Source organism: Microtus ochrogaster, linkage group LG8 (genome assembly GCF_000317375.1).
Source record: "Microtus ochrogaster isolate Prairie Vole_2 linkage group LG8, MicOch1.0, whole genome shotgun sequence".
NCBI lineage: Eukaryota > Metazoa > Chordata > Mammalia > Rodentia > Cricetidae > Microtus > Microtus ochrogaster.
The window spans coordinates 13,289,693-13,297,688 of NC_022033.1; the positions used below are offsets into that span (position 1 = coordinate 13,289,693).

At 53.8% G+C, this 7,996-nt stretch overlaps 1 protein-coding gene across 2 annotated transcripts in view; it reads left to right on the forward strand.

Moving 5' to 3' along the window:
- The window catches only part of Cdh22 (cadherin 22), a 124,965-nt gene that overhangs the window by 48,307 nt on the left and 68,662 nt on the right, over positions 1-7,996 (forward strand). The window lies entirely within an intron of this gene.

A 7,996-nucleotide genomic window follows, 5' to 3' on the forward strand; every position in this document is an offset into this window, starting at 1 on the left:
TCGGAACACTGCAGCAGGTTGGAACACTGCAGCAGGTCAGGTCAGAACACTGGCAGGTTGGAACACTGCGGCGGGTCAGGTTGGAATGCTGCGGCAGGTCTGGTCTCAGGAGCAAAGTTTGGTTTGAACTCAGGGTCTCAGAGGCTTTGGGCCATGGTGGTCTGGTCAGAGTATCGTGGCAGGGAATGGGCTGTGAACTGAAGGTGCTATGCAGTGGGCAGGAAACAGAGCGAGGGAGACAGACAGAAATATGTCCCATAGCAAGCTTTCTCAAATGTAGTCAGACTTTCCTTGTGGGACCATCAGCTCCCTAATAATGACACAGAGAGTTGATATTAATTGTGGAATCTTAGCCTTAGCTTAGGCTTTCCCCCAGCTATCTCTTATAACTAATTAACCTGTTTGTAATAATCTATGTTCTGCCTCATGGCTCAGCTACCTCTTCTCTGTACTGTATGTCCAACTAGCTCTGCATCTCCTGGCATCTCTGAGCACCTAGATTCCTTCTCCTCTTTCTCTCTCTTCCCCAGAAATTCCGCCTATCCTCTCCTGTCTAGCTGTGGGTTATACAGCTCTTTCTTAAACCAAACAGAAGGTGCCTTAGGCAGAGACACAGCTTCACAGTGCACACAAATATTCTGCAACAATGTTCTTCAAAGACATGCCCCGCTGACCTCCCTTCTCCCCAGAGCCCATTGAGTTAGTCTAGTGATGGGTGGTCACTAATGAGGTCACAGCACTCATGACCAATCATCCCCCAAGGCTCCACCTCTGGCCACCTCCTCACTGGGGTCGGAGCCTTCCACACAAGAGCGGGGATTTCGGATCCAGAGCACAGCCAGCATATCTGCGTCTGGAGATGGGCACTGGGCAGGAACCCCGGGCAGCGATAGTGTGTAGAGAATGTAGGTTTGGGTCCCGAGAGGGTGGTCACATGTGTCGTGACAATCAGCCTGAGCTTTAGATCCAACATACCAGAGTCCAATCTAGGCTCCAAAGCAGGTCAGGGTATGACCCGGGCAGGTCACACAACTGCTTTGTGCCTCAGTTACCTTACCTGAAAAAGCAGTGGCCACCTCCAAAGGCTGGAGGTAAGCAGACAATACCTGTGACCTACATGGGGACAGATGAACCCAGTTTGACTCCACAGAAAGAGGCCCCAGAGATTTTGAACTCACTGATGATGTCCCGGAGCATGCTCAGCTTCGATGAGGCTTCTGAGATCCTGGGCAGCCTTTGCAATGGGAGGGTGTGTTGTTTCGGAAGGTGAAGGATCCCACCTGATCCCACCTCCCTGTCTCCCAACTTTCCTCACTGAGTACATCTGGCTTCCAAACTGAGAAGTCCTGGAAGATCTGATCCCACGCCAACACCACGCCAGCACCAGTGCTGGGGATGTAACCCTACTCTGGCAACACATGTGTTTAGCACTGCCCAAGCTCATGCTCTATGTATAGCAAGCTTACTGAGGGCTGCACCAGCTGGCTTCTTGTTTACCGCACTACATTGCCTTCTACCTGGGGTTCTGAGCGGGGAGCAGGCACAAGGTGCTTGGCCCAGCACCCTCCATGCTCACTGCTCCTGCCGAGGGCACTGGAACCCATTCTCCTCAGGGGAGAGAACTAAGCTGGTGGAGATAACGTCCCCCAGGGAGCAGACTGCAGCTGGCTACAATGTGCCCCAGATCCAGGATCCAGCAGGCATTGTGCCCTTGGGACTTGGATAAGGCAGACAGGTGCCAGCCTGCCAGGCAAAGTGCCCACTGGCAACCCTGGGAGCCGGGAGGGCATTGAGAGAGGACGCGAGTGAGCCTTCAGTGCCAGGTGGAAGGAGCAAGGGAATGCATGAATGACCATCCCTCCCCTGCATCTCCTTGCCCCAAACACCAGTCTCTCGCTAGGGCTCAGGAATCTGTCTTCCACTGTGTCAAGCAGATTGCCACTCCACTCTCCTTGGCGCAGGACCCCAACATCAGTCACATGTGGGCCTGGCTAGCAACTGTTCACAAAATGTATGAGCAAATTAATAAATAAAGGGTACAAACAATCTCTCTGAGCCCCTTTCCCAGCCAGGATACTTGGTATGTAACAGGAGCCCAAGGGAACCCAGCAAGTGACCAGAAACAGGTATTGCTGGCCCTCCAGTATTGCTACTCAACACCAGCTCTCTCCAGCATCGTCTTCCGCATCCGACCTTGTCCTCCTAAGGCCAGCACAGCCACCCCAGTTCCAGATAAGAACAGCGAGGTTCAGAGAAACAACCGAGTACCCAGGTCTCTCACAGTCCAGCAGCAGCCAGATGTCAGGCTCCAGCCTGGCCATATGGCCTCAGGGGTGCTAAGGGTTTGATTCTACCCTCCGGCCGGGGCTTAGAGATGACCCGGAGTCTGGAGAAGCAGTCTGGTGTAACAAGGCCCAGGCCATGCCATGAAGTCTCTTCTGCTTTGTCCTGCTGGGATGTCACTGTGCCCAGTCCTCTCCTGGCTCCTGGAAGAGTGATCGACTAGGAGACAAACATCAGTCAGGAAAAGCCCTTGTCTGTCCCCAGGGAGACAGCCAGATGACAAGGAGAGCTGGCACCCTCGCCTTGGCAGTGGCGGTGCCAGGGTACCGAGAAACCCAGACAGGACGTGCCGGCTTCTACTGCAGAACGGAGGTGGACAGAAATAGCAAGGCAGCAGTGGTTATGCCCAGAGTACAACAGAGCTAGGACAGCCGAGTCAGGGCTCCTTTGCGGTGGGGAAGGTCACCTTCTCCCGGGCAGTGGCCGACTTTGGAGCAAGCCTCTCCTGAGTGCCGCCCAGGCACTCTGGAAAAGGCTGTGGTCTTTGATGCTTAGAAGCTTTTCCTCACAGTGGACAGCAAGCCTATGATGGAGACTCGACTAGACAGACATAAGGGCGTTCTGGGGAAAGAAGAGCAAGAATCTAGAGGCAACGGGCACTAGACCCGGATCCCAAACCAGGGCAGGTTAATGCAGTGGTTTCACCTTTTCTTAGTAGAACTTTCTGTCTTGGAATGGTGCTCCCTGTCATCCCAAAATGGCTGCTGTTGCTCCAGTCATTGCTGCTCACACACTCAGGAAACAAAGCTTTCACCTTAAGGCATCCCCTTTTACTGGGAGTAGAAATATTTTCCAAGAGGCTTCCCAGAAGATAGCCCTTTATATTGTATTGACCAGAATTGTGTTATAGGACACTCTGTAAACCAATTACTGGTGGGGAGGAGGAGAGGGGCCCTCGCTGGTGTACACTAGTCTCTGCTTCCAGAGCGGAAGCTGAGCACACAAGGCCCCAGGAAGAATGGATGAAACAGAAACAAGAGAGGACAGAGGTCAAGCCAGCGCTTCCCAGCCAGCTGCAGCTTTTCACTCCTTGTCATCCTTTTTAGTTGCCACGACATCCAGCCAGGCGGCCAGGTCCGCGGGCCCTCCTCCTGTCCTCAGGATCCTCTGCTCAGTCTCTTTCTGTGACTCCCTGTCTCCCCTCCCGTCCATGCCTGAATCCTCCGCTCCTGCGGCCTGATCTCCATGCTTTGTTGTAGATGCTTTTTGATTCTTTTACATGTTCTCTGCTAGTCATCCCGGGGAATGTGCATCTAATCCACAGAGCTTGGCTCGCAGTCAGCGTTCAGTGTGTATTGCTGAAGAGATAAATGGGAAGTGGTACATTTCCCCAGTGCAAGGAAAGAGCTGGGAGAGTGCTCTAGCACCCAGATGGGGGCTTCTTAAGGGAAGGAGTGCGCCTTTATGTCACCATCATTCCAGGAATCTGGAGCTCCCTGTCTGGCTTGTTAGGGGGTTCTAAGAGGGTTTGGGGAAGGATGGACAGATGGATGAATAATGTATGTATGTATGTATGTATGTATGGATGGATGGATGGATGGATGTATGTATGGATGGATGGATAGATGGATGAGTGGGTAGATGGATGAATGGATGGGTTGGGTGGATGGCTAGGTGGGTGGATGAGTGGATGGATGAGTGAGTGGGTGGGTGAGTGGATGGATGGATGGATGGATGGATGGATGGATGGATGGATGGATGGACAGCTCTTCCCTTTGGACTGTGTTTTTTCTATGGCATCTCAGAGGCAGACTACAATTCCATCCAGTGTCCTTTGCTGGTCCGTCCTCTCTGGCTGCACTGCCTACTCCTTCACTTTCCTACCCATCTCACCTAAATTCCTTGTCCGAATCTCAAGCTTGCCCTTGAGTTGGAGCTCATCTCTGCTCACCTGACCCCAGGGCAGCACAGCCCTGCTTTCCATAGGCTGCCAGCTGTCCAACCAACACGCTGACATACCGCATCCAAACGCGACCGTGACACGGCAACACGGACCTCCCCCCTTCCTCAAGCCCTCTCTTCCCACAGTGTCTTCAGCTCCACCAGAGGAAACCTCACTGTGCCTTGGTCAGGACACACGCACCCCCATCCAGACCCATCGACGCTCCCACAGTCAAGTACTTCCCAGCACCTGCTTACACGCTCCTGGCTGCCATGACTGCATATGTACACATATGTCTGTGTCGGTGTGTGCTCACCATATGCCTATGCTCAAACCTACCTAGGGTCCCATCTCACAGTAAAAACTCGGGAGAACCTACAGTTTGACACCCCTCCGTCCGTACTCTCTGTCCCCACCTGCTGCCCATGTCACCACCCCAGCTCCCTGTGTTCTCTCCCTTCCGACATGATTGGTCTCTGGGTCCCTTGCTCTTGCCTCTCCGCCTCAGGTCAGAATGCTCATTCTGGTTTTACGGCATCTCCTCTCTGCCCGAACAGATCTCTTTTCAAATAGCATTTTAATGGCAAGGCTGCCCTGTACCAATTATCATTTAAGATGATTGATAAGTTGATAGACGACAGATATGTAGATGGAATAGATGATAGTGCATGCATAAATACTCACCGACCCTGTTACCCTGTTACCCATCATCTAATACAATCCTCTGTTGCTATAACAGAATACTGGAGACTGAATAAGGTATAAGTAAAACAGGTAGCCAGGCACGGTGGTGCACGCCTTTGATCCCAGCACTCAAGAGCCAGAGACAGGCAGATTTGTTAGAGGCCAGCCTGGTCCACATAGCGAGCTCCTGGCTAATCAGAGCTACATAGTGAGACCATAACTCAGAAGAAACAAACAAAAAACTCACAGCGGTTTGTTTCCATTCCTGGTCCTAGAGGTTCAAGGACAGGATGAAGGTGTCGTGATGGCCCAAGCTGAAGGAACAAGTGAGAACAGGACTTTGGGGATCACTTCACTTCCACTTTCTCCTAAGGAACTGATCCCAGTCTCTAGAAATCTGTTTTTCTTCATAAGGACCCAAGCCCTCTCTAAGGCCCCACATCCCAATACCCGCACAGTGGTTCTCAAAGGCAAAGCCAAGCTGTGTCAGACACGTCCATTGCTCACGTCCAGTCCATGTCTTCTCTGAACAAAGCATGGTGTCCCTTTATTTGTGCTGAGCCTAGATGAGTGACTAGCAGAGCCTCATGACCTTTGTGACATGACCACTACCAGGCGTGAAGTCGTGTGTGTGCACGTGCCGTGACAGGCCAGGCTGATGGCAAAGTAAGGTAGCTGAGGCAAGGCCAGCGTCAGCTGAGCCTGCCAGGACTCAGTTTCTTAACCCCACTTGGGATTAAAGAGCTCGATGGAGGAAGCTAAGCCCCGTGGCCAGGGGAATGCCACCAACATGCCCAGAGGCTCACATGGAGTCAAAGGAGAGTTGAAGGGAGCCTGGGGGCTCCACTGCTGTCCTCCTGGTCAGACAGAATGCCAGGGCAGGGTCCTGCGGTGGGTGCCCTCTGGCAAAGCTGAAACAGGAGAGGAGGGAGGAGGTCTGGCTGCTGCAGCCCTAGCAGGCTGTGCTAAGTGCAAGGAGCTGGCTGGCAGCCAGGGAAGCTGGCCAGTTGCTGGAGGGAGCACCTGGAGGCTGAGGTACCAAGGCCCAGGTCAGAGGAGGGGAGGGTGGAAGGCAGGGTCCCCAGGGTGAGCATATACAAAGGGCCAGCTTTGTCCTGCCACGTGTACCCAGTGGGGGCTTTATCCCCCTAGAGGGATACTTTTTCCCATCCCCTTACACCAAGGAGGGTCCAAGTCCTGGGTTCAAGTCTGCTCTGGCCTAGGTAGCCTGTGCAGCTTTCAGGTAGTGCTTTGGAATTCAACTTGCCCACTCTCTGAAGTGGGAGTCTGAGTGCAGGCTTCTGCAGTCTTCCACCAAGCGCCCACTCCCCATCCCCAATCCCACACGCACAAAACCACCTAGTGTTTGGACTTCAGGTGAACCTCTGCTGGCTCCAGCCCCAGGCCCTTTGCATGTCCTGCCGCTCTGTCTGGCTTCCCCTCATCCTTCTAGATTCAGCCTCGGTCACTCCTCTGAGATCCCCCCCACTCCTACCCATAATCCTCCACTCCCTCCAGCCTTTCTGCCTTCTCTCCACCCCTACTCTCCATATTTGAAATGATCTTGCAGACGGGGTTCTTTACGCTCTGCCTCCCTCCCCGCATACCTGAAGGTCAACTCCCCAAGGCCTGGACTCTGTTTATTGCTGTGTCCCTAGGGCCCCACTCGGGAGCTGGTATCCGGGAAGTGCTGGTAAATATTTATGGAAAGAGTAAAGGAGCAGCCAGAATCGGTGTGTCTCTCTCCTAGTAACTGGTTCCGTCCTGCTGCCTCACGCAGATGTTAAAAGTGTACTGAATGAGGGAGAGAATGAATGAATGAGGGTTGTTTCTGTCTCCTAGATGTGTTAGACAGTGCCGTTTGATGAATGAACCAGTGAGTGACTCCCAGAGTGCTGCTCCCCCTTATCGGAGGTATTATAAACAAAGAAATAAAACACGGAGGAGACAGACCCAGCGGCAGTCCAGAGCCTGCAAACACTCTGGGCGCGCGGGGGGGGGGGGGCGTCCCCTAGCCCACCAAGTGGCCCCAGCCTCTCTAAAATCTCCAGCCTCCCCATCTTCATCACCCCACACCCCTGCCGCCCCACACACACATTGCTGCAGCGCCATGCAGCCCTGCAACTGCCTGTTGGAGCCAAGGGAACAGTTCCCGAGGCAGGCTAGGCACATGCAGGGAACTCATAAGCTCCAGGAAATGAAAGCTCTTGGGGGGGGCACCCCCTCCTCACCCATAACTCCAACCTCATTACGACCAGCCAGGCCATCATGCGAGGAAGAATCAGAGCCAGGTTCCCCAAGGCAAGAATGTAGCAGGGACAGCGGGGACACCTGGGCCGTAGAAGTCATCCACAGGGCATAGGGTGGGGCGGGGGGGGGGGCGACTGTGGAGACAGCTGCTTGCACAGGGGTCACAGGCCCAAACTTGGTTAAATCTGGGCAGGCCTAGAGGGACAGAGGAGGCAGCATGTCACAGCCTGTGTCCCCTGTGTTCCTATGCACTGGGGTTTTCACCTTTGCATTGTCTTCAACCCTTCAACTCACCCTGGAGACCCCAGCACTCGGAGTCACGTCTGTTACAGATGTGAGACAGCTCCCAGGGTGTGGTACCCGGACACTCCCCATTGCAGTTCTGTTCAAAGAAGGTGGCCCACATTTCCCATCCCAACCTTAGAGTAGTCTTCAGAAGGCCCCACCCCTGCCCACTGCCACGCCCTCCCAGCGGCTCCGGTGCCTCTTCCTCCAGGAAGTTGCCCTGATTGCTCTCCCTCCCAAACATTCGCACCCCTCAGTCTGCCTTCTCCTAACACTGACCATGTGCCCCTCATGCCATGGGATGGTCTTGTCTCCGGTCACACTGAACTATGGCTTATCTGCCTTGGTTCCAGGCAGCTAGGCTGAGCCTGGCTCCCTGCTGAGGTCAGTGGAAAGAAGTTTTTGAATGGAGCTGAACTGTGTACCTGAAATTCCTGGTGGAAGCGTGGCTGTCCCACAAACAGCCACATTAGACCATTATTCCTCATTATGGCTCCAGTAGACGTGAGTGTCTCAGAGCCTTCCTTGCTGAGAGCAGAATCTGAGGGAAGG